Below are 26,445 nucleotides of genomic sequence, written 5' to 3' on the forward strand. Positions count from 1 at the left end.
TACCTCTGTAACGGAAGTCAGCCCTATAATTATAATTTCTTAACCTAAGGTGAAAAGGCAGTCGGACTGGCGCCTATAACAAGCATGTTTTTGGTTGGTTTTCGAACAAAGAACCGTTTAGGTTATCGCGGAACTTATTGCTTTCTGCCCTTAGCTGAAAGTCTCTGTGAACTCAAAAAACAGCAAAAAACGATGTGAACAGCAAAACCTTTAATATTATCGTAAAGTTCGAAAATTCAGCCTTTACACCACTGGTATGCGTAGGAGGTCAGTTCGTACCCACCCTTCCGCTGCGGTTCATCATCGCTGCGGTGTCTGTAAACTATGCAAATATCTACGATGGTAAGCTTCTTCCCTAAGGTTTTTATTAAAAAAAAAAAAAAAAATGCAGCAGTCACCTTCGTAGTCAGCGAAAGCGATGAAATGATGAAACTTACTTATTATGATTCCGATCAACTATATAAGGAGGTCTGTAACGTGTGTGCGTAATTTCTCAATTAATTAATTAATCAATCAATAGGGGACGTCAAATGGTCAAAACACGTGAAAACATGATTTGAATTAAAACAAAAGCAAGTGGGTCTCGATGGTGGGCGTTTTTATTTAAATAGATATCATTGTAGCAAAATCTAAATGAGTTTGAATGATAAACTTGAACAGATTATTTGAAGGATGAGGAAACAACCACCTGACCAATTCTTTTTTGGGCGGCAATGCAAGGTCGTCAAGCTGTGATTCTCCACCGAGCAGAAAGTTATTTCCAAGTTAGTGAAAAAGAGGGTTTGATAATGAGACTCCCTGATTGTTGTAAAACAGAATAATACATTTTTGTGCTTAGTTTTAACTGCGGCTCTTATCTGGCTTTGTTTTCTCGTTTAGTGAATTGGAAGTATTTCAGTGTAATAGCCTGCAGAGAAAACCACTGTTCCGTTCAATAACAAATTAATGAATTTATCAGTGGACATTTGATCTTATTCTTCTCTTCAATATCCCATTGTTGAAAGATGAATAATTCAATATACTTACCCGATCGAAAGTCGAACGCCGATTGCATTATTGTTTGGTTTCACTCGACAGCGGACACGTTCATCCAAGAGCTAAATTCTCCCAAAGAAGATCGTAGCCAATAAGACACATGTAGGAGAGTATCGATGCTGTGTAGGATTCAGCTAGTTTGATGGTGGCTTTGCTGATTTTAAAACGAGTAAAGATGTTTCAAAGAATTATGGAATTTTTTTTGAACGTCCGATAGTTGCAGCCTTCAGGAGCTGAGCAGTTCTGGCAGGCTCGCTCACATTGCGTGAATTTTAGTCCTTTGAATTAATCAAGTCATTATTTTAACACTGAGGGGAGGCAAGCCGCCACTATGTTTATTCAATTTTGTGAAATTAATTGCTCGGAGGCGTTATTAGAATGTTTGTACAGAATTCAACAGTTTAATTGTTCTTTTTGGCGCCAGAAGATCATCACCACGAACAGAGATGGAGACAGACTGCTTATGGCCATTCAATGATCATGAAATAAATGGCGGTATTTTACGAAAGTTATAGCTATTAATGTATTAGCAATCGTTTGGAAACCGCACTTAAAAGGCAAGGGCGTTAAGTTCATCCCAAGGTGAGTATATATTTTGAAACAAAAGAAAGAAGGCGAGTAGATAATATGCATACCTCACCCTACCTTGGTTTAACAATAACGCTCTGTTCCGAATATTTGCTATGTTTGTAGGCTACAATTATCTTCCAGGGAGTCTTTCAACAAAACGCATTCTCAGCAAATTGCCGTTGTTACAAAGTTACAAACACTGAGATGGAAAAAGCTGGCCATCACTACTGTGCAGGACTCTGCCCTTTTGATTTGATTTTTGTCGTATATCTTTTGTAGAGAAATGTTTGTTTACAATATATTTCTCTCATTAGCAGACGCACTCCAGTTTCTGATCAAGTTACAAATCTTAACTGACCACAATCAAAAATCGTTATCTCAAACAAACCAAAATCTAAGCTGCCAACGGTATCAAAATTCGTAACTGACAAATCTTATCTAGACCACATCATTCTTGTGAAAAATGCCACACGGCAAATTGATCCAACTTTAAAATCAAAACTGAGATTAGCATGTCCTTAGCCAGAGTCTCAAATAGCTTAGGCCTTACAAATTGAGACTTCAAGAAGCTATGTACGTTCTGATACGACCCAGTTGGCATATTGAAAAATCCAAAATTTGAAATTGTAGGAAGTAGGTGAGTGGGCGTGAACAATATCTCATCATTCCTTTTCTCAGGGGAGGGAAGGACGAGCTGGGTGCTCAATGTTTTTCGAAACTTAGCTTTTTCAAGTCATCCATTCGCAAGCATTGCACATATGTACAATTACATGGCAGTGTGCAACTGTTACTTAAATACAACGTTCAACACCTCTCTTTATTTTGATCAGTTCAAATTAAAATGTCCATTCAGACAATATTTCTTCTTAAAGTACAGGACGCGAGAAACAAAGGAAAACACCATAAAATCACGACGTGAATTTAACCTTGTTATTTTTTTTTTATCCGGATGAATTTTAGTGCATGTACTAGGCAAATGAGTTCCCGCTTTTTGTTATACCACATTTCGGTTGGACTTGATTTACGCTTCATTTAATTCAGTATTCGCATGCTGGATCTTTTTATTGTTTGTTTGCTCGGTTGTTCGTTATTTCTAGGACTACGATAACGATTTATCCACAAATAGCTATAGATAACATGACATAGGATAAGTCAGCTTGGTGACAGTAGGTGCGGACAAGGATATAGGATAGGGTTTCTTCATACTTGTAACATCTGTAAGTAAAGTTGAAAAATACTCTATTCCATGGGGCGGACAATTTACTTTATTACCTGCATTTTCTTCACACAGATGTCAGTCCCATAATACTTACAAACTTACGATCATATTACATGCCTTAGGGTTTATTAAGTTAGGACGTGGTCATAGCGGTGTATGCAAGTATTTCAAACACTATTTTTTACAATTTTCAAAACTGTAGTTCTTTTTTTTTTTTTTTGTGGAAGAATTTTTCATCACGGAATTTTGCAGTTACGATACTTAGTTTTAACATTTGAAGTAGTTAAAGTGGTTGGAATTTCCGGCTGATAAAGACCGATAAGATGCCACCCTTTAAGCTTATTAACCGACTTGTATGCCCAACCACAAAACCATGAAAGGGCAAAGACCAAGAGAGAATATTGGAGTTGACACTCGGTTTTGGTAACCATGGATAGCGATTAAAAATAAACACGTTTCTTTAAGATGGACACTTTACACCTGGCGAATATGTATGGGTCTCTATTTCTGAAGTATACTTTTCATCAAACGCTTTCTTTAGGTGGAAACCGGTGATAAAGCATGTTTAAGGGAAAAAAAACCGACTTTCCATAGATTGCCTGAGGTAACAAAAAATACACCGTGGCATTATCGGTAAAACACGAACATAATGTATTCCTTGAAGTTATGCCCTTGACCATTGAGCTGAGGGGCAGCTAAATGATACTTTACTGTGTCTAGGTCTCTTCTCTCTTCTGGTGAAAAACAGAAATCTTTCGATTTATAGAGCCCTTATTAGGCTATAAATTACTGAATCGTGAAAATGCTCATCGTAAAGTACGTTCTTAGATAAGATCCAGCACGCAAAACTCAAGATAACACGATAAAGGTTGCTTTTGGGTCGAAACCGTGTCATATAACTAACCGGATCAAACGAACACCGTTCGTTAAAATTCTTGATTAAGATCGCCGCCCTTCGTCCGAATTTAACTTAGTTTGATCTTTTGCGATCACCGACGTTGAAGTTTGAGGTGTGGCGATGTGCATAAAATCCAGAGTCAGGGTTTCAAATAAATACCGGTAACCCTCGGGAATTAGTTTACTAGCGGATGATTGGTGATTAAAACTCTATACTATGACTTTATGTAGCTACAAGTCAAAAGGTAAAGCCAAATATCTAAACCTTTAGTTCTGCATACATATACGTGTTTTCCAACAAAGTAAGAATTTTGAGTCATGCAATTACGTCTGTAATAGCTTCTTATTTACTTATGTCTGAATTTGAAGTCACGATTGATGAGGGCACTAAACAATGACTCATTTAAATGAATGTGGGAAAGAAGGTAAGTTTCATTGTGGCAAAATTTCATAAGCATAAAATTTAATCAGTGAAAAGAATCGTTTTGGCAGGCTATGGCGCCCAGATGACCCTCCGAAGGTGTATTAAAACCGTGTTTAACAATCATCGACTTTTGCACGTGATACTACTTATATCATAAAAAGAAAAGCTCCACAAACTCGGCCATTGATCTCTGGAGTCAGTGTTACGGATACTGACATTTCAGCTACAGGTTGTGAGTTCAAATCGAGTTAAAATAAACGTGTCTCTATTTATCACTGAATGATTTCAGCAAACATGCCAGGAAAGATTTTATCTCCCAGATGGATTTTAACCCTTTACCGCTTTGCCCCGTGAGCAAGTTTACATGATAGGTTTCTAAATTAACCCGGCGACAGAACTATTTCCGCGTGGGATGGTAGATTTGAAGATCTCTTTAGCTCTAGCATATTTTTCCAAAGCACTTCTCACTTTAACATTTGTTTTACGATTATCATTATCGTATCAGTTCTACATTTTAATCAGACGGCGTGGTTGTACAACCTTAATTTACACTCCTCGATCGTCCTTTAAGCACGAGCTGCCGTACAAAGCCTCAAAACTGATGTATGCTTTCCATTTTACCCCATTCACAGTACGTTCGCTCCACATGAGCCTCTAACGAGGTATAAACTCACTCTCTCTGTTCCCTATCTAGTTACTACGTAGTCATTATTCTTAGTATGTGCTGTAATTCTTTTAACAGTGACATAACCTAATCATATTAACTTTGATGGAAATGATCTTTGTAATTATAAATAGATTTAGACAAGCAGTTTTGTAAAATAGAAGGGTGGGAAATATTTTGAGGTCTTGAACAAGAATTGAGCTCATGACCTTATGTAAACTTCTTCACGTTCCCATCTCTTGCATCAGGCTAGTAACAGACTGCATTAACTCCCTCGTTTTTCAACTTCAGCCCTTTTTATTCTACCTCCTCTCGTCAGTCGTGTTGCTTCAAATGACATCTTTTGCGCAGGAATTCTTCGAGTCATTTCTTTCAGTTGGTCGATCATTAACCTCAACCTCTCTCCGTCTGCTCAAACCAGCGAGCAACAAAGGTGACCTTCATAATCGTAACTGCTTAGTCTGGGCTACGGACTTGTACAAGGACGTCATGTTGAAGGGAACTTTAACTCTGATTGGATTGTCGGTCTTAAGTCAACGAAGCAATGATATATGCAATGCTCCGAATAAAAGCTATTGAGCAGTACTTTCTCGTAATACTGTTTATCATTCTGCACAAGATAGCTCTAAATGGATTAAACCTTTACGTATGCCTTATCCGGTGTTTTGAAGTTCTGTTCCATGTGAATCTGTCGGTTTCTCAGTTTTCAAAATTAGTAGTGAAAATTTGACTGTCAATTTTTAGCAGGCATGGGCTCTAGCTGTTTATGAGCAACAGAATAGTTAATTGAACTGTTATTTTTGCTTAGATTTCTAGTAAGGCCAATGATTCTAGTAGGCTCGATTACCAGCCGCTGTTCGGGAAAGGAGCCCGCGCTCCTCCCCCGAACTCACGGCTGGACTCGTGGACTTGGCATTGTTAATTTCAACCAATAAGAAATCTGCCTGCCTGAATCGAGCAGGCTGCATAAATTAGTCGCAGTAGCAAAGAAGTTGTGCGATATAAAGCGCGATCGCATTAGTGGAACATTTAACCAAATGCCGTGTCAACTGATGAAATCTTGCCTGATCTAAACCATAGTGGCATATACACACGCAAAATAGTCAGCAGACTAGAATCTGTTTTTGAATTATGTGGAGCCAGAATGTCAGATAACGAACAAAGTCAACAAAGAGAGGGATAAACGCAAACATCGATCTCAAGAAACAAAGCACTCAGTCAAATTGATGTGTACGGTGGTCTTCTTGACGGAAAGCGACACCAGTCTATGGCGAAGCCACTCAAAAATAAATTTTTAAATGAGCCAAAGCAAACCGAACTAGCAAAACATAAACATGGTGTCAACACCATACACACCATACGACTTATGTGTGACCTTTGACATGACAGTTGCTATACCATAGTCGAACAGCTCTGCTCTACATTTTTAGTCTTCTATAAAACACAGCATGTTAGGCCCTTCCGCAACAATAATGTGAAACAAAATAGGTCGGAAGGCCAAAATTAAATGAAGAAGTGGCGAAAACGCCACAAATTTTACGAGCCGTAGGCGTCATGTGGGCCTGCTTATGATTGTCATCGGATGACATTTTCGGCCACCTGAAGCGCCGCAAGAATTTAATTGTGAATTTACGTCACAGTCATGCTTTGCTGCTCACGCGTCCAGCCGTCTCTTCTCGGGGAGGAACGTAGACCGTACTCGAGAAAGCGGCGGAAATCGAGCCTATGATTCTAGTTGTTATAAGAGGACAACTGAATAGTAATTAAAGGCCTGAAATATCTCAGACAATGTGAAGCTACGTTACCCAGTATTGCCACATGCTTACTAAACGAAGAAGGAGAATTTTCCAGAATTTCTTGCATGTTTGAAGCTGTTTTAAAAAATATTGCGCTGGTATCACCGAAATGATTATGACGGGTTATTTTCAATGCATTGAATAATTCACATTCAGTTAAGCAAAAATATTTTTAAATTGTAAGTTCGTTTAACTATATTAGAAAAGCAAACTTTTGCAGTAAATATCACGGACTTGCCCATATTTGTAAGCTGTGCAGATAAGCGGCATTAGCCAACGTTAAAAAGATAGAAACTGATAAAATACCTTGATGTGGACCGATATCATCACTTCAATGATGTTGGATAATTTAGCGAAAATAGCTTCAAAGAGTCCTGCAATATATAAGTAATCTATCGACAAAAATAACAACTTATATTGACGCCAGCTAAACTTAAAGGTGTGTAGTATCTTTCAGTAAGTGATATAAGCGACTACAGACGTATTTTTAATTTTATGGTTTGTTTAAGCTGCAAATGCATCACATATCCAATTTCCAATTGGCGGTCTGATTACCTTAACCAGCTTGACCAAGTTCAGGCAGCAAATAGCTGTCACTGTGATATGGCTCTTTAGTTGAATGAGATAAAGTTGATTGGTTAGATAATGACAAACAAAAAAGTAAAGGAACTCTTTAGAAATGATAATTAGACTCTTGACTTCTTTCAGTATATATTAAGCGATTATATGTCTTGAACATTCTAAAAATGAACAAATACTGGTATCACTAGCCTAGACTGGACTCAGTGACACCTTTTCGGACGACTTCTACTCTGAAAGACCAGATATCTGCACGGGCAAATTTTTCCACACATGCAGTACGTGTCTCCATGTAGACAAAAAGGAAATCGTTAAAAATCGTCATTTGCTTATATTTCTCTTAATTGAGGTCAAATGGGTCGAGAAAAATCTGGCTTAAGCAGATCATCAGACCATCTCATGTCCTGTACGCGAGCAGAAAGTATTTGATATCAGGCCTCTATCATTAACCACGTTTCCCTCAAGTTCAGTATCTTGCACGCAAAGCGGCCAGACGTCCTGTCGCTTCCATAGAGAGAGAGAGAGTGTGTGTAAGATGTGCTAGACACTTTTCCCTAAACTCGTCACAAATGAGCGCTTTCATCGCAGCAAACGTTTTATGATGGTAAGTTTGAAATTCTTCAGTGAAAGTATCATCGGTTTCTCTCTTTTCGGCAATTTCGGACAAATGTAGTTAAACAAATTCAGTCTGGACCTCTTCCAGGCTTGTCCACCTCTCACATTCCATTCTAAACCAGAAAACGTATTTCGCTTGATTGAACGGAATGGATGCAATTCTCACTTTGACTTAGCTCATTGTTGTGTTCAATAACAATTTCAATGGAGCTCCATTGAAGCTACGGTGTTCCTGATTTCCTATACATTTCCAAGTCAATCGTAGGCTTTCTTGTTCCTGCATATTGAGAGCGGATAACTCAGTACAGTGGGTTGGCTGTTACAAAAGCATAAAAGGTACACGAGGACTTATGAATCAAGACAGTCTTTTTACTGAAATCGTTATTCACAAGGGCACACATGTATGCATGACTATATCTGACACACAGTTTAATGGACTTCCAGGCGTAAGCAATGGACATCTAGATTCTCTCAATTTGTGATTTGTCAAACAGACGGGTAACAAAAATAAACGAAATTACCAGCTGCGATGGTCAATCATGACTTGATTGTCTTGACGTACAGCTTAACTCTCAGAACAAAATAAAATAAAAGTTTTGTATTTGGTAAGAAGAAGTGATGCTCAAGCCTTGCACTGAGACTATGTTTTGTAAAGGAAGGGGCTTTCGTCAAAATGTAGCCTAAAGCTCAATAATGGTAAGTTAGGTTGGTTGCTATGATGGTGTTTACACGTCTCGGGGTGTGAGCAAATCTTTAGTCGCCGGAAAACAACAGTAATATCGGAATCTTCTTGAATTATTGTCTAGGCAACTGTGTTTGTTAGCTGCCATTGGCCAGCTATTGCTTGTATTTGGTCATTCCATCTAATCCTCTTGATATGAAGAAGTTTCTACTGAGAGGACAACAAGGGACCACTTGAACTGTAAATGCGTATACGGGGCTGTAAATGAGTAATTCAAATTCACTAAAATCGGGTTTGGAAAGGATCTAAATAGGATAGGTCTTGTGACTCAAGATTGTACCGTGTTCCAAATATTTTCAAGTTAGTTGTGAGAAGAAGGCGCAGCTAAACTTTTGAAAGGTATTACTCAGGTCATCTGACTCTCAAAAAGTCCTTAACTTTGGTATATTGCTTCGCTGATCCTGATACATGCATTCTAAATTTAGGTCATAGAACCTACTAGACACATCCCGGCAGACTAAAAAAATATCCCCTTCAACCAGAGTTATGCTAGCAGTTAGTTGTATAACACATGGACTGAAAAACAACTTCTCTAAAATTTCACTGTTGAGTAGACCCATATCATTGACTGAGTCTGTCCGAGCAATCTCACTGAATAACCATCGACATGAAAGCTTCTTTTTGCTACCAACGTTTGTTTTAATCTGATATACCTATCCAAACAAAGTCCGGAATTTTTTCAAGAGGATTTTGAAATTCTGTAGGAATAGAAACTCAACTTGCTTTGAGGTTTTATTTTAGTAGTCTTTAGCAGCTACCATTTGCTTTTAAGACCTTTACATGAATTTCAGACAAAGTCCTCATGTTTTTGCACTCATGCAAGTGTCGCCTGGCATTGATCATGTCCGTCACTATCAAATTTTTGCGGGGGCCGGACACTTTAAGCTTTTGAAAGTTTGTCATATTTCAAAAAATAATACTCCGCAAAAATGTAATAACTGTTTTCCCAGCCAGAATCCTCAACCTGGTAACGAGGTTGTCTTGGTTTCATTCCTTTCGCGAGTCTTTAGATTCAGCAAAAACATGGGAAAAACCACTGATTCAAGACTCGGCGCGTAAACAAGAATGCAGTGCAAATCGAAAACTGGTAATTAATACTTCTAATGTACTAACAAAGCTAACGTACTAGTAGATTCGCGAGTGGTCCTTTGTTTCTGTTGAGCCCATCAATTGTAGTTTGTATTAGAAATGGTCATATTTGTATCCACTTTTTTTCACATTACATCCCTCAGTCTTCGAAATAACCTCAACGCAGTTCTTTCAGCGCTCGTTTTGTTCACTTAAATTTAAGGATTTTTTATGACTTGTTTTTGTTCTCGATTGAACAACTCTTATTCCATGTTGTAACTTAATTTACTCCGTGCTCTTGTTTCATCCGGCCTTAAGTTCCGTTAATCTTGAAAGTGTCAAACCGTTAGCCCAAAATAAACTACAAAGAAAACAATCTTTTAAACCCAGAGCAATGCTTAGCCTTCAAAGCTCAGTAGCCCATCGTAATACTACCCAACTGAAATAATACCTAAAACCACCAAGCACTGTATATTGCTAAAGATCGTGCAAGGCAATGGAGTTACTCATCGCGTGGGTTTGCGTGATGGCTGAGGTTAAGCGTGCGCTATTCCGCCAATCCTTGAAATTTGAGTTCTGTGACACAACGTAAACATTTGAGCTAATCTTGATAAAAAGAAATATTTGAAGAGGACAGCTTGAATGGCAGTTCCGTATCAATGGATTGTTCGTTGAAAATATTCGCGACATTTATATGCGTATTGCTACCCGGTGGACTTTTAACGAAGATTCTATGGCCCGTAAATGTCTGATTGCGCAACGCTGCTACATACGTTTTTGCCAAATGACACATTCCCTGACGTAAGGTTTGTATCAGAAGCGAATCAGAACATTTCAAAAACTTGAGATGACATCACCCTTCGCCTACTCCGCGTTTGATCTCAGTTCTTTATCGCATCCGGCATGCAATGATAATATTTGGCGTGGGCAACAGATGAATCAATTTTATACGGGTTTTCTCGACCGAATGCGCAGCACTTGTTCAATATCGGTTGTGTTCCCAAGCGCCGATACATTGATGCCATTTCATGCGTGCATCGACATATTCAATCTTCAACCCAACATTAAAAGCTGGCCGAAAGATTAATCCGACAACACTCAAGGAAACGAGATTGATCCAACAAAGTAAAAGTATGCATGGATAAAAAGACGAGTATCAACTAATCGCTGGCAGACTATCAAATTTCTCCATATCAGATGCACTGCGCGCCAACTGCCTTCATTGATCTGTGAGCTCGAGGAGACAATAACGCTGATGAGTGCTCTCTCGTTTTCTTTCAGTCCTAAGAGAAAACCGGATTGTTCAGTCAAGAAGCAGGATAATCCTTTAGGCCGGTGAGGATTCCAGCCTTGTCTGTGGCTTCTATAAACTGGTAAGCAAAGCTGTGAAAACAGCGTATCCAATACGATTCCTACTGCATTATCCTAAGCACCCTTAAAAACATCCACAACTTTACTTGAGGCATAAACTCCTTATCTGCTCGCCATCGAGCCATGTACATTAACGATCCGCCCAGGAGACGGTAGAGTTGTGGAAATTTCTTCGTGCAAAGACCACATTACATCGATTTCCGTTGCGTTCTCTTTATTTTGTTGACAGAATGAATTAAATGGAATATAATGAAAAAGAATTCATACTTTGACTGCCGGACCCGATAAAATCTTAAACAAACTTCATTTTAACTTAACATTTTTGAGATCGTGACTCTAAATTTAGCATATTCAAAGAAATTGTGAAGGTCTAAGCCTTCCACGTTTGACGCTACAGCAAATTGTTACTTTGCCAAGAAACAGAAACATGTTTCCAGTTCATGTCTGCTGAAGCGCGTCTTGAATTTCAATATTTTGCTTTACAGTCAACAGTATACCGCACATGAAGTGAAAACCATTAGTGTTTGTTTGATTACTTAATAGATCCATCTTAAATTAGCGTTTAACAGTTGTTACTGCTGATGAACATTTAATATGAAGGCGCGCAGAGAACCACAGAAATGCCAAATATTCCTTTTCTAATTATTTGTATTCCTGCATCTGGGTTAAAGATATCAAAACCGGTATGCAACTAGCAAGATTTCTTCTGACCTAAGGGAGCCGAAGTAAACAACGGTTCGTTAAACATTGTCTCAAATGAAAGTTGTTTATATTTGACTGACTGTAAGTCGATATGAAGGTTGAAAGTTTTGTTCTGTTCTTCTGAGCCAAGTTATGCGTGAGATAAATACCGATATCAAAAGCCTCAGCAGCCCTGCTGGGTTGTATATAATTTGAAGTCAAATCACCATGTGAAGTCGCACAAACAAAGTGACGTGAAGCGTGCAAAAAACCAATAATAAAACTTTATTAATTAAAATAATGTCATAAGAATGATGCGCACGTAATTAGGAAAGCTCATATAAGCCACATTCATCCTAGGTCTCGTAAGTCAGGCAGATTTATTGAATACCGCCTTTCGAAGAATTAGTCTGACATTTGATGAAGTTTTTTCCTTACTAAGCTTCTCTTTAGGAAGGGAAAACTGAGTGTCATTATTTCCAACGCCATCTTTGTTGGGGGTAGACCCTACAAGGATGTAAATGCTTGCAACCACAGAGACCTCCTATAACCTCTGTTGGAATTTGTCACAAGTTAGGAAAAAGATATACAATTTCACGAGTATTGGACCCATGATAAAACTCTTTGAAGTACGAACCCTTACGATAAATGTACGTACTAATTACCAGAAATGCTCCGCTATGCTTTAAATGCCTTTTACTGGCCACAACATAAACAAAAGTACTCATAGTTCCTTTATTGCTCGTTGTTACATCAGTATGTTGAGTTCGTGGGGTAACTTTCAACCAAAGTAGGTGAGGTCATCACCGCCAATGCTGTCACGTCAAAAATCGGAAATGAAACTATTTCAAAGTGGTGAAGAGCTCAAAAGCTACCGGTAGTAAAGTATAGATTGCGGTCAGAGAACGTACGAGAAAAGCCTTACTGTTTTGAAGACAGTAACGACAGCTCGTTCAGGTAAAACCACTCGAAAGTTAAGGGACAAGAGAGGCACGTCGGCCTTTTCAACACACGGCGAGTGAGGCAGGCTTTTTTTTCTTATTATAAATAGACTCTGAAACATTCTAAGATAAAGTTCTTCAGTGGTACGTCCATCACTCCAGAGATCTTTACTGCATGTTTCAATTTCTTTTGTTAGTTGTTTCTAGGTAGCTGAGTGGTTAACATGATACTGGCCACCCTTAAAGACTTAACTTTAACTTTAACTGTTAAATTCCTTACATAAATAAAGGGATCATATCGGAGTTAGCCCTTCTTAATTACTTAAAATATTGTCTTAAAGCATATGCGAGTTATCAGATATTTTTATACTTAAATTCGTGCTCATGTTAAATTGTTATTCATTCTGATTAAGTTCGTGTGTTTCCTTTGGATATGGTGCATATGAGTTTGTAAGCAGATTATTGAGCTGTTTATTTTTGACATTATATTTTAGTTGCTTGCGTGTATTTTTTCCCAGAAATTAAGAACAAAAAAGCAAAAAAATCGTGCAAAAATGGTCGCTATTTGCATATGAAAATACATAATCTGATTAACGTGAACCGGATTCTAAGGTGGGAAAGGTTAAATCTTCAGTGGGCGTTCTGATTTCCTTCATCCTGTTTACACACGTTTTTATGTTTTTCCACGTGCGGTTTCGTTTGTTGTTTTAACTACTTCCAGACTCTTTTGATTTCGATATCTGTGTGACTATGACTGACATACTCTTGATCTGGTTTTGCACAGCAAATGTTTCGTAACTTCTACAAGATATCAGAATTGAGCTAAAATTGAGTCGAATTTTTTTAAAAGCCGATAGGTTATTCCTTACAATACTCGTTTAGCATTATTCTGTTTCTTGCTGAGACTCGCTCAGTTTAGTTCTGGCAAATAGGGATTGCAAAACGATCAGCTCTTTCAGCCTGAGTACCAAAATATTTATTTGCATCTTTGTAGAGACTAAAACGTTTCCATGTGCATCTATCAGCTGTTGTTCTTACAGAGAAATTTGCAGGTTAGTGGCTATTGATTTGCTCTCTGTATAACTGAACCTTCAGACCAGATGACTTAGTTCCTTGAATGTGTGGGAATATGGATGAAACACGTGCACCCCTGTGTGGAATGAGAGCTATGGAGCTAGGGTACTTTCATAAGGTAGTCTAGACAATTATGTTGTAGAAACTGAAGGTGGTTGTCCTAAATTTTGAACCTCATTCCTAAAAAGGCAGTATGTTTATGTATTACTACTTGGTACTGATGCTCTGTGCAAACTCTGTACAAACTCAGTAGCAGTTTTAGGGAAGTAGTAATAAACAATATTTGCGGTAGCGACTTTCATGCTGCTCGAGGTCAAGGTGATTAAAAGTCTGCGAAGGAAACCATGATGTGTATTATGAGGCGCATTATTTTTTTTTTCCCGCCGACAGAGGTCGCCGCACGACTGGTATAGTGTTTTTTAGTTAATCCTCTGGTGTATTTTTAACATTTTCTGTGGTTTGTCTGGACTGGAAAAGTTGTATTTTGTAGTCAAGGCACATAAATCCAATACCAGCGATTTTTGATAGAGTTACATAAGTTTTTGTTCAGCTTCCCGATCATGGGTGAGAATCGCAGAAACTTTGGGATTGTCAACAACGGCTTTAATTTTAAACAGCTATTGACCAAACAAGTATTTTCCTGTCTTTAAACAGTAAAATAACTGCTGCAAAAGAACTGGGATTTGTTTCCTGCTAATGAACAAACTACTAGTGTCTCTTGCACCGGAATTATTCAACATATTATTTTCATATAACGAGTGAAATTAATCAGGTACAAAGATTTCTTTAAAAGAGTTTTCTGATTAAACTAGTTCGTCTTCCATATATTTGTTACTGGTTTCTCTTATCACTGTTTGATGAGCCGATTATTTTTCCTTGAGATATCAATACCTTGAAGCCACCTCAGTGAAGACTAAGGGAAATCGTCAAATTAAACAAATTGTTTTGATGTACCTTCAAATTCTCACAAGTTACTTTTAAAAGAAACGTTTGTAATCATCACCTAACAAACAGTATTGAGAGTTAGTATGCTTCTAGGCATGGGTGTCACTGACAGATCGCCAAACCAAACTTTTTCGCAAATTAGATTCTAAACTTAAGTTTGTTGACTCAGCTTGATTTTCCGGATGTACTTTTAAAAAAAAATTGCCTACAAATCGGTCGCTAGTTCGCGCTTCAAGATCGTTACATAAAAAAGAAGAGGTGGGACTGGATTTGATTTTTGGGCTGAATGATGAAGCTGTTGAAATAGAATTTAGAGGAAAATCTTGACATTTTTTGTGGTTCCTCCCACCAGACGAACAGTGAAAATTATACTACCTGTTTGATAAAAAGAAAAATTATGCTACCTGTTTATAACCAAATTATACCAATGTATTCTAATTCTCTTTGCATTTCCAGGCGGTGCAGTGGATAAGTAAATAATTACTTCAAACAATAAGCGGTATAAGAATTACAACCTGTTTGCACTAGAAGAAAGTTATGCTCAGTTCGTCGTATCTCAATCGTCACGTAGGTAAAGTCTGCATACCAGCCAAGTAGCCCATCAGGTCGGAGCTTATCCCTGTTTCTGTGGCATGAAGTGATAAGGAGTATTTCTACTCCCCCCTGGACGGGATGCTAGTCCATCGCAGGGTTACCGCCAGTATTTCTTGCGCCGGTACCCATTTGTACACCTTGGTGTAGAGAAGCACTTTGATAGTTAAGTATCTTGCCCAAGAACACAACACAATGTCCCCGGCCAGGGCTCGAACCCGGACCGCTCGATCCGTAGACGAGCGTACTAACCATGAGGCCGCCGCGCCTCCCTCAATCTTCGCATATCTTTCTTTTCAGTGTAAAAATGGTCATTCATTGCTTCATCAATCTTCACACGAAGTTCAGTTCTAAACTTTTAACTCTACGTTTCATCTGGATCCATCTGCTCGTTTGTGAGGGGCATGCGTAGTATAGTTGTGGCCATAATCTGTTTATATTCACGTGACCATTTGACGTCACTCTAGCTTCACATTCCTCATCTTTAAGTCGGTCACGTTTTTAAGACATAATAGGAATTGACGAAAACAATAATTTTAATTAAATCAAGTTAAGCACACGCCGACATGATATTTAGTGGTTGAGACTATGGTTATTTGCCTCACAGGTAGAACTCCCCATCTTATCTGCTTTCATTAAGCCACTTAAAGAAACGATGTCACGCTATGAACAAAAGGTTCTTTCACAACTCAAAATAAAAGGTTGCGAAGAAAAATTATATAAAAGTAACAAGGATTTTTCATGATTGAGATGCCCTATGAAAGACAAGTTTGAAATACTTAGGGAAAGTATTCCAATATGCGCCATCTTACAGCTCCTAAATTACAGTACTACAAGCTAGTGTGTCGAAATTGAAAACTAAATAATCTCGATAGCAGTGAAGATCGATAGCAGTGAATGATTAAAAACGTGGTAACCACGACTGAGCATGTAATTTGCTAACCTCTCTAGAGTGATCCCATTGAGGCATTAAATGGTTTTCAAACTTAAAGAGGTGTCCTGGACAAAGGTCACTTTTGTTTTGCGATATGGCATCGTCTCTAACGTGGCTGTAGTTTAGCAGACTGTCCTCACTCACGACCAGGGTCATATAGTCATCTTAGGGTGAAAATCTTATTCCTTCTCATTCAATTTTCATAGTCCTGTCTAGAGCGGCCCTCCATTCAAAATGAGAAGAAACCTTAACTGTGTTGTTGTAGAAAATAACTCACACGGCTTTCATAGTTTGTTTTCAGACTGTTCTGCTCTCAGACTGTTCTGCTCTCGTTGGGGTACACCTTTAGTTGTACTTTTGTTGACATGTAAATTGACATACTCCTGGACTATTCTTAAATGCAATGCATTAATACAGCTATGTAATTCAAATCTTCTTCGCAAATCCTGTTCACTCAAGTGTACGGATTCTTTATCGTTTTGCGACTTTTGCAGCGTCGCGACGTAATTCACTTGGCCACCTGTATAGAATATATGTAAAACAAGAACCATTGATCTGACCGCATAACCATAACAATTATATCGGCTACGTCTTGGTAGTGAAGTTGTTTACTCTTTTGGGATTTCTAGCATATAGGAATGACAAAAAGGAGTTGTTCTATTTTGACTTAAACTATTGGCTGCATGATTCTTGCGTTGTGGCATTTAACCTCTGTATCCGGCTCCTCGTATGGAAAATCCTCTACGAAGGAGAATTTTTATGTTACAAAACAGCAAAAATAGTCTCTTTTTTATGTTATGAAAGATACTATCAACAATAAAGTTATCTATATAAAGACTGACTAATTTGCAGTGAATTTAAATTTGTTGTTGTTTCCTATCTCGGGAACTTATATTTATTCTCGTTATCAGTGGAAACTGCTATTTTAGGACTGAGTCCTTCACATACAAAGGATCTTTTTCATCGCGCAACGTTTTGAAGATTAATCGAATCATGACGACATCACATGTTTTATTTGCGTGTCAGAAATGTATTCAGATATTTCTCGTGGGGTCGGCATCTTTTAACAACAGAGGGGTATCGTCTGTGTACCCATGTCTGTGATTGTGACCATACCTTGGAATTCAACTGGCTTGTTGGGTTCGCGTTAATAGTGAAGCTTTCATTGTGTTGTTTAAAAAGGATGGCTGCTTCCTCGTGAAGTGAGAGAGAGCAGCAGACTGACAGACGAGTTGAAAAGTTGGGCGTGTGTTGCCTCTTGGTAATTCAGTCCAAAAATAGGTATGTGTAAGGCGATTACTTCAGTTCGGCGGAGTCTCGCAGGAAAAAAGGAAGAACTCATTATATCATTGGAACAATGTGAAACTTCCGCCAGCACGTTTTGATTTGGTCTGTTATTTTTATATTTGAACAAGTGGCCCCGTATTTTAAGTTTTTTATAACTTGGAGCACTTGAAGTCTCATTTTCTTAACAAGGAAGGTCACACATTATATGTGTATAAACTTTGACAATGTCACAAAGCCGGATTTAGAATCTCGAGACAGTATCATCCGTTCATTACAAGGTCATATTGTCTTTTTAACGGAAATTGGAAACTGAGTAAGTTGCTCGGAATCTGGAGGAAATCGTCAAAACTATTTCAATATAACTTGCGACGCACAGTTTGTTTGTTTATTGATTTGTTTGTTCGCTTGCTCCTCAGTTGTTTGTTTGGTATAAGCCTTAATGCTGCATGCTGAAAATCGACCATCAACCTCGAAAATCGACCATCGAAGACAATCAAATCAAATTGAACCATATGACCTTGCTACTAATAAATGTTTTAACATTAAAACTACAACAAGTTCAGTAGACTCTGACATTTTCAGGTGTGCCTATGGCTTTCGACTACTCGCATCATGCCTCAAATACCATAATTACATAACTCATTTTTTTCTAACTAGGTTAGTCGTATTTATTCAGTCCATACGAAGGCTCAACTTTTGTAGTTTATTTTTCAATTTTCAGCACTTAACTGTAAGATTGTCTGAGCTTTGAACCACCATGACTATAAAGTAATTCCCATATCTTGCAGCTTATTTCAGAAGTTGTTATTTTCTAGAACCATCGATCGTGACAGAACGCGATATAACCCAGACAACAAAGAATAAAGATAATAGCGTGCAATTGTTGAATGATCTGTTTCCGGGACGTTTCAGATGTGATAACTTGTCTTGCCATGTTCACAAGAGGCCGAGACTTATTAGCTGAACATTTGTAAAAAGAAAACGTCTTCATTCATTTACGTTGCAATTTCAGAATTTGGCGTGTTTTTCTTGCAGCTGGTCTCCTCTTGCAAAACGTCTCAAGAGGATCTGTCATTACCGAGAAGAATTTATCCTATCGCTCAAGTCGACTGTACACTACTAACTTGGTAAGTCTTTGTTTACTTGCTTTACGTTTGAGTGCATGTGTAAACACAGCCGAAAATCCATTTTTCTCTGTCTCTACACCTTGCAGCATCTTTCTATTACAAATAAATTTAGTAATTTAAGTAATTGTTCCTGAAAAGCCCCATTGGGGAGGTAACAATAAAGTATGTATGTATGTATGTATGTATGTATGTAAATATTCATCCTTCATTGTTATGTAGGTGCGCTTTTACAAAGGAAGGATTTGACTTGCAAATATAATTTGTTTTCTTACACCAGATATTCAGGCAATTTTTACTTTCACACCAGTTAAGAGTTAGTGTATTCTTTTTTGCACCGTGCTAATGTTGGTTTTGAGGAACATAAAGGAGGGAAGGGAACGACTTTTGCGTGATAGCGTGATATATGTACAAATGAGACCTACCGCGCCGCGCGCTTAAAATGTTATGTATATATTTTACATAATTGTAAATTAAAGATAAGTTTTAAACCCAAACGAAATTCGTACAAACTCGATGTCTACCTGCTTAATGAACTGAGTAAACAAAACGTTGTGATTACAGCCTTGAATAGGATGTGGGATTGAAGTGCCTTGTTTATCAATTTTGGAACTGTAGTAAACCTACAATGAGATTTGAGACTAGACATAGCTAAACAGACTAACCAGAGCTGCAAGGAATCCAGGAAATGTCAGCTATTCCAAATCATGTAGGAGTAACCATACCATGTCTGATTATCTTGAAGTTTCGAGAATGTCTGCGTTTTCATGAAAAAAAATCTCTCATGGCGGCTTAACGTTGGGCTGCAGATCAGAAAGAACGTGTATTAACCACAGGAAGTGAAGCACTACATTAAGCGCTACTTGATAGTAATGTAGTGGCACGATTCCATGTGCCCTTGGGCACGAGTTTAAAAAAATTAATGATGTGACAGTATGTTATTTGTGACACATTGTTTCGGCCATCATCATCATGTGACCTTAAGCGCGACCTCAGAAAAGACCTTAGATGGAGACAACTATGAGCTATTTTTGCATTCGTCTCTCAGCGAAATATGAAAAGTGGATTCCATTGTCTACCTTAACATGTTCCTGTTCTAAAGAGATTGAACCAAAATTAAAAGGTAGTTAATTAACAGAGAGTTAAGCACGTTTGCGAATAAAACTAATTGCTTTATTCCACCAAAAATCAATCTTCATCTCTACTGCAGCTTATCGTACAACCGTGTCATTAGCCTGTTATTAACCAGGAATTTACACAAATTCCGACCGTAACAACTCTGCTTTGACAAGACAGTTTGAGACAGTAATGAGAAAAGAGGCGGGACAAGAATTCTGCCCTGAATAATTATGCTCATCGTGCTTTTACGGTACCAAGACATGAGTTGTCTCGCATCTTGGCTGCGACTAACCCGAGGCTGGATTCTTTTTCACTGTCTTATGTCAGTTGATTCGTTAAACTAAGCCCGATTATCAGGTTTCTTAGCAGCACAAGAGAGCTTTGCTTTGTAAGAACTGGACACACGCCACGTACCGTATCGAACATATTTGAGACACTGTGCATTCTTGGCACTGTAAATATGAACTGTGGCAAAAACTCGACACTTGTCCTTCTTCATGCTGGACACTTAAGAGGCTGCTTTGCATATTTAAAGACGAAATAGACAACAACAGCAGAATGTTTGTCGTTAAGTCGCAGAGACGGGTAAACAACACACACCTGCAATTGCACTGAAGAACGAAAGTCAAAATTGAAAATAGAATATAAAGTGATTTTCTTTTCCTTGAAAACAAAGGGAAGCAAGTTGAAGAACTCCATAGTACCTTTCGCTGATTTGAATGGAGATATTGATTTTGACAACTACACTCTTGATTTTATTTGAAAGGGTTTAACAAGTAGATTCCATTTTGCCCTGTGTATGTTTAGTCATTCATCACAGATTACGTCAAAGTGTGGTAAGAAGTGAGTTTAGGAACAAAAACGTGGAACACAAGAGGACTCACCGATGTTCCTTGCACTTTTTGACGTTTCTGTGATCTATTACTGAACAGACGCAAGGCAACGTGGAATCTATTTGTTTCATATAAGAAAGAAATAACATTGTGAGGTCATATATGCGTCTATCCTCCAATTGATTATCATAAGTAAGAACCATCAAAGTGCGAGAATAATTCGACATATTATATGAAAACGACTAGATTGCAATGTAAACATTCAGAACCCACAATTCGATTTTCAAATAACTTGTGCATTGTTATCAGCAATATCACTTTCACTAATCTCTGCTCTTGATAGATTGCAATTTGCAGCCAGTCAGGTCTACTTTTGAATTTTGTGAATTTTGATTGCCATCTTTTTACTCATCATATTTCAAATATGCACTAGTTGTTTGGGAAAATGGAAAACGCCACAGCTTGGCAACTACAGTGAAATGTTACCCTCATTTATTGATGTCACCCTCACTAATTCAACACAGTAACCTTGTCATGTTCTGATTTAATTGGTCGAGCAAATGTTACGATTGTATAAGCATTCAACAGTTCATAGACACGACAGTTCATGCTCACGAGCTACATAACCTTTCAACTTAATCATATTTAATGACATTATAGTTCCATGAAGCAATGTTGGTACCCGAGTAAAGCTTCCCTTTGACTGAACAAAGGCGTTAGTTTCCATAGAAACTGTTGGGCTGCGTATAAAAACACTTCTTGAAATTTACCGCCATAACGAGTTCGTGAGGCTGACGTTTCGAGTATTAGCCTTTCGACAGAGCAAAGTCAGGAGTGGGGGAGTGGGGGCATAGGGTTTCGTTGACGGAGGGACCATAGCAACAGAAATGCATGAATTAATTATTTCAATGACAACCGTTAATTAATATCATGGGGGCCAAGGTAACGAGTTGAAAGACTTAGATGTGTTGCTTTGATGGAGAGAAATACCAACAACAATTATGGTGCTCGTAGAGTGGCTGGGGAGATAAAACTTTTTGGTTTAAAGGCTTCTTTGTAGTTGCTGACTAAAGTGCAGACGTTACGTTATCTTCGCTTGTGTTCGTTGTCCACGGGGCGACATGGATCCACTCTGTAGTACGTCGGTATACCAAAGTGAAGCATATAACTACATAAGGTCCACATCACAAAATTAATAGTTTCCTGATACCTATGAATCGTTTCCTGCGTTTCCCAAACAACCAAATTAATTACAGCTTAAGTTACTCCTCCTGATCTCAGTTGCTCTTCAAACAGTATTAAAACTGCATGCTTTAGTGTAATGGTTTTGTTTTTCATGAGGTTTTCTTCCACGTCAGTGTGAAGCATAGACACAAATAATACGCCCATAAAACGACTCTTCCAGGCATAGTTTGAATCAATGGGTCTTTTTATCGTAGGATTATCATCTCCTCGGGGAGGAGTTTTCCGTGACGATTCCACATGAAAGCTTTATCTCATCTGATCAACATTCCTCTCCTGCTTTCCAACGTACGCGGATTATTATCCATCGAGGCAATCCTCTAAGTTCGAGTAACTACACCACGGCTCTTTGACAGGGTACTCTTATCTAATGCTTTATTTTGTCAGGAGCTCTAAATCAGAGATTACCATATGCTGACCTCTGGAGTGTTGTTTCAACATAGAAAGAAAACACCACAGGCAAAAATGCAAGTTGGAAGTATTCAATGCGAACAGGAACAAGCCATTAAGATAAAGATCTGTCTTCTGTGTAATCTTTATACGCTGGCATCTTTACTAAATCACGAATTTGGTCTAAAAGTTGTTATTTCGTTTGCTTTTTAATTTTTTTTTTTTGATCTTTGGCATCTGAATGAAGAAGTAAATCCTTTTTGCTGCCACCAGGTCATCACTTGATTCGTGCGATTTCGATACACTAGCGGTTATTAATGGAAACCTATCGAGACGAGTGACGACAGACTTGTGTCACGTGATTTGGTTCAGTCTTATCTCTAACTTAATGAAAATGAGATAACGTGCCAAATCGGTCTTGGCCTGAGTCACGACCGAGTATTCCGAGATATTTTCCCGTTTGAATGGTGGTTGTACCTGGAATATAAGAGTTTTCTCTGGAATAATCATTGGAAAAAACGTACAAGGACCAATGTAAGTTTCTGAAAGGAAATCTTGAAAGGTAAGTCCCCGAATGGAGGGTTTCTTGTGTCAGGAATGAAGCTGAAGATGTTCCAGTGAAGTCGATTAAAATTTGCTTTGCGGCCAGTTTTGGCCTCTTGAAACCGCGTCTCAACTCCAAGACCCTGATGTTATAAGAACTGGATCGTTTCCGAATATCAGTTCTGGTCTTGGGTTGAGTTGAAGTTCTGTATACTGAGTTGTTTATGAAAAAAGTGTTCATATAGTAAATTGTCGCATCATTAAAAGTCACTACCGGCGACTGAAACGTAACAGTGATGTAACAACTTGCGATATGACAGTACTGAGAGACGGTCAGTTCGACGTTAATGCTTGGTCCCCGTTACACTGCCATGATATTTAGTATTGCCTTACTTCAGCGCTGTCGATCGAACGGTGTGAATTAGACAGAATATTAATTTCAGTGTGAGATTTTCGGTTAGTTTGAAGAATGACACGCTTAAAATATTTACGGAGTATGTGCTCTTGTTCCAATATAATTTATACAAGTCGGTATACATTGTTTATTTTCAAAATATTAATGAGTTATTAATTCGAAAATCAAATCTTTAAGGCGTGCAGGTTTAAGACCCTGTGCCAACAATTGAAAAAAAAAAAAAAAATGGGCGGAATTGGCATTTTACACAAGCCTGTTGCATTCTTACAAAGATTGTATGGACTTAAAGGTTTAAGGTCTTAATTCTCGTCGAGTAACGACTGTAATGTTTTGGAGCAACCACTTGGTCTATGAATTAAACTGCGAATCATACGATTGGCTGAGCGACTTAGACACATCGTGTTATTTTTTTAGAGCTTTAGTTTTGAGTTTTCCAGCCGTTTTCAATAAAATGCATTCTGCAGTGCAGATATCTTACAGCGAAAAAATCCAGCCTCTAAATTCCTTCCACTTATGAGCTCGAGCACACAGTATGTGGTAGCGAATAGTTCATCAGCTACCGTGCATAGCACCGTATTTTTTGACAAAACTGTGTGTACACGTGTGCCTGTGCCGGTGCATGTCTATGATGGATAACAACTGCAGTCAGTGGAAAAACGTTTGGACATTACACCAAAATTAGTGGCTTTAGCAGAGGCAATACTCAGGCTTCAGCGATCGGTGTTTTAACTGGAGCTAATATGAACTATAAGTAACTTATATTTGAAGAGGACTAGATATTCCGTTGCCGGTCAAAATAACGTTTGGACTGAGAAAAAAATATCGGCCTCAATGCCTTCTACGTTTTTGAAAGCGAGAATGTTTTGACACCTGATTCGTGTTATCCGGAAATTGTTGTTTTAGATGAGTAGGATTAACTTAAGTCACATTTCCTCCGGTCCGCCGTTCCGTTATTCACTCTAGATTCTTCTGTGTCTGTCCTTGCCCTAAATCTGCCGGTGTATCTTAACTCTGTCGGAAAGGTTTTATGATCTGCGTTGTTGACGACACAACGCCGGGTTAATTCACCTGTACCTTTGACGTGGGAAAGAAGTTCTCTCTCATCATTATCAAGCAGTGTGAGCATTTCGAAGTAAGTTAGTTCTATACTTAACTTCTGAGTCTTTAATCCACCATAAAAATGTTTACAAAACAGTTTTTAATCTTACCTTACGTGCTAAAATTACTATGCATGCTTTACTCCACTCAATTTTTATTAGTAGTTGAATTAGTCTCATTTCAGCTTCATTTTGTTTCCATGTTTCTCCTTTCACACCATTCAGAAGCAAGTAGAATTAAGAGGGAAAGATGTCACGCCATAATCCTTCCCAAATTTTCGAAACGTCATTCGTTGACTCATGTTTCAGTAGGACAAGCTTATAATAGAGCAATGCAAGTGTACAAGGAGTCCATTCTCTATGACAAAGCAGTTTTTGAAACGCATTTGTTAGGAACATTAAGGAACTTTCAACATTTTTACTCTGATTGCATCATACCGATGCAATGAAATTTCATCACATATCGTCAAAAGACCTATTTTTTTTAATCGATTGGCGCCATTTACAGTCCTTTACAGGGTGTTGCAAATTCCGCTCATTTCAAAAGCGCTATTTTTGGCTTTTGATCTACAGAATTGCTTTCTGTTTCTGACATTGGAGTCACCCGCCCTGCCGTGTTTGTTTAGCTTTATGGTTTGAGTCAAAATTTAAACTACACAGTGTTTTTAATCACACCACTGATTCTGTCACTTTGCTTCATTAATTCGCTCTATATAAACACTTTTGTTGGTATTAATAGCGATTTTGTTGCCTTGCGTTGCTCTGCGGTAAAGAATTTGTTTCAGTTTTACTCTACCATGCATAAGTCTGCGGTCGATATGAAGTGAATTAAGATCCAAAGTGAAGTTGCTGTCATTCTTTCGGCAAAAAGCTTCCGACAGCAGTGTAAAACATGTCTTCTTCGGGGTCTTTAGGTAATGACCTTTCCACAGCAAAATGATCTATATCAGTTGTTCTTGTCCCTTGCCCAGACTCTGCCTTGCACTGAATTTGTAAACTGTTTGGCATACTGAATCTATTATCAATTTAGAATCAAGAGTAACATTAAACAGTCTGAAAACTAAGTCTCTTTACGAAGTAATTTGCACATTGTGAAGAAATGCTGAGCCTCAAATGCATTCCAGTCAAACCCTTTCGTCAGTTTCGATGAGAACTAACTTCGCTTTTTTCAATGTTTGACCTTGTTGTTCCAAGAACCTTGCAAAAGGCGGACGTGTACAAAGGGGCAATCTAACGCTGATTGACACGTGTTGTCTGACCGACGGTAACAAACGTATCATGCATGGTTATATCGATAACTGATGACTGACAAGGCTAAATCAGGCTTAGGGAGATTATGAACGAAAGAGAGTACTTCAATCATCTTAGTTCTTTTCTAGTACTGAAGGAAATTTAATTTAAGGAAAGTTGAAGTAGCTAGAAAGGTCGTACCGAGAAATCCATGTCGGCAATGGTAATTTTGGAATGCTAGTCACTGCTCTATTTCCTTTGGAAATGATAAAATAACTCTAGTATGCAAAAACGTGAGGTCTTCTTTTCCTTTGACACTCTTTGTTTAAAAGGGCTAGGTCAATCAATGTTAGGCAATTTTAGCTCTTGCCAACTGATAATGGAATTACCAAAAAAATATATATCACAATAACGGCTTAAAACTGTGAAAAACTCGAAGGAAACAAAGGAGATTCCAAAAGGGTAGAGAAGATTGGAGGAAGAACAATGGAAAAGAAAATTTTTAAAAACAGGTTGCATCAGAGTGAACTCGAAAAACAGCGGCCCGACGTTTTTCAAATTTATGTCAATTTGTATATAAGTGTTATTTATAATGTTCGGCAATCATTGTTCTGTGTGATGTGGCCGAGATTTTGCCAGTAACAGACTGATGCTCAGCCAACTCATGGTAGGGAAAATAACATAATACTGTAATACAGGGACCTTTTGTTTTTTTTTTATTAATCCTTTATCCGTGGTCTCTAGCCCCCAGGGTAAAGACCTTTTGGATTATCTTTTTGTTTTGACCCTGAATGAAATCAAGTTCATCTCAGTTTTTACAAAAGGCGAAACTAATTAAAAAGCGAAAAATTCCATCGTGTTGTTAACAAAAATGCTGTGGTCTTGCATCGTACGTCGAGTGGTATGCAGAATATTTAATTCGAGTTACACAGGCTGCACCTGATAAGCGGGGAAATAAGAAAGAGGTGGATACCAGTGGACGGAACAGAACTAGAGGGCAATACTGAATTTAACTGTAC

The 26,445-nt window shown here is 38.2% G+C and overlaps 1 protein-coding gene across 12 annotated transcripts in view; it reads left to right on the top strand.

Moving 5' to 3' along the window:
- The window catches only part of LOC110068817 (cartilage oligomeric matrix protein-like), a 46,659-nt gene that overhangs the window by 6,633 nt on the left and 13,581 nt on the right, over positions 1–26,445 (top strand). For 4 of the 12 annotated variants that reach the window (XM_089295628.1, XM_089295635.1, XM_089295636.1 and 1 more), the window contains exons 1-2: positions 10,770–10,982; positions 18,469–18,560. The gene's annotated coding sequence lies outside the window, so the exon portion shown is untranslated. Of the gene's footprint in view, positions 1–7,668; positions 7,789–10,396; positions 10,416–10,530; positions 10,741–10,769; positions 10,983–13,596; positions 13,655–18,468; positions 18,561–18,837; positions 18,865–22,337; positions 22,704–26,445 lie in introns of those variants that run through there. The other 8 variants (XM_089295630.1, XM_089295632.1, XM_089295631.1 and 5 more) reach the window with 8 other exon arrangements.

This window comes from Orbicella faveolata, unplaced genomic scaffold, assembly GCF_042242905.1.
Source record: "Orbicella faveolata isolate gen_17 unplaced genomic scaffold, um_ofav_v1 contig_26, whole genome shotgun sequence".
Taxonomy (NCBI): Eukaryota; Metazoa; Cnidaria; class Anthozoa; order Scleractinia; family Merulinidae; genus Orbicella; species Orbicella faveolata.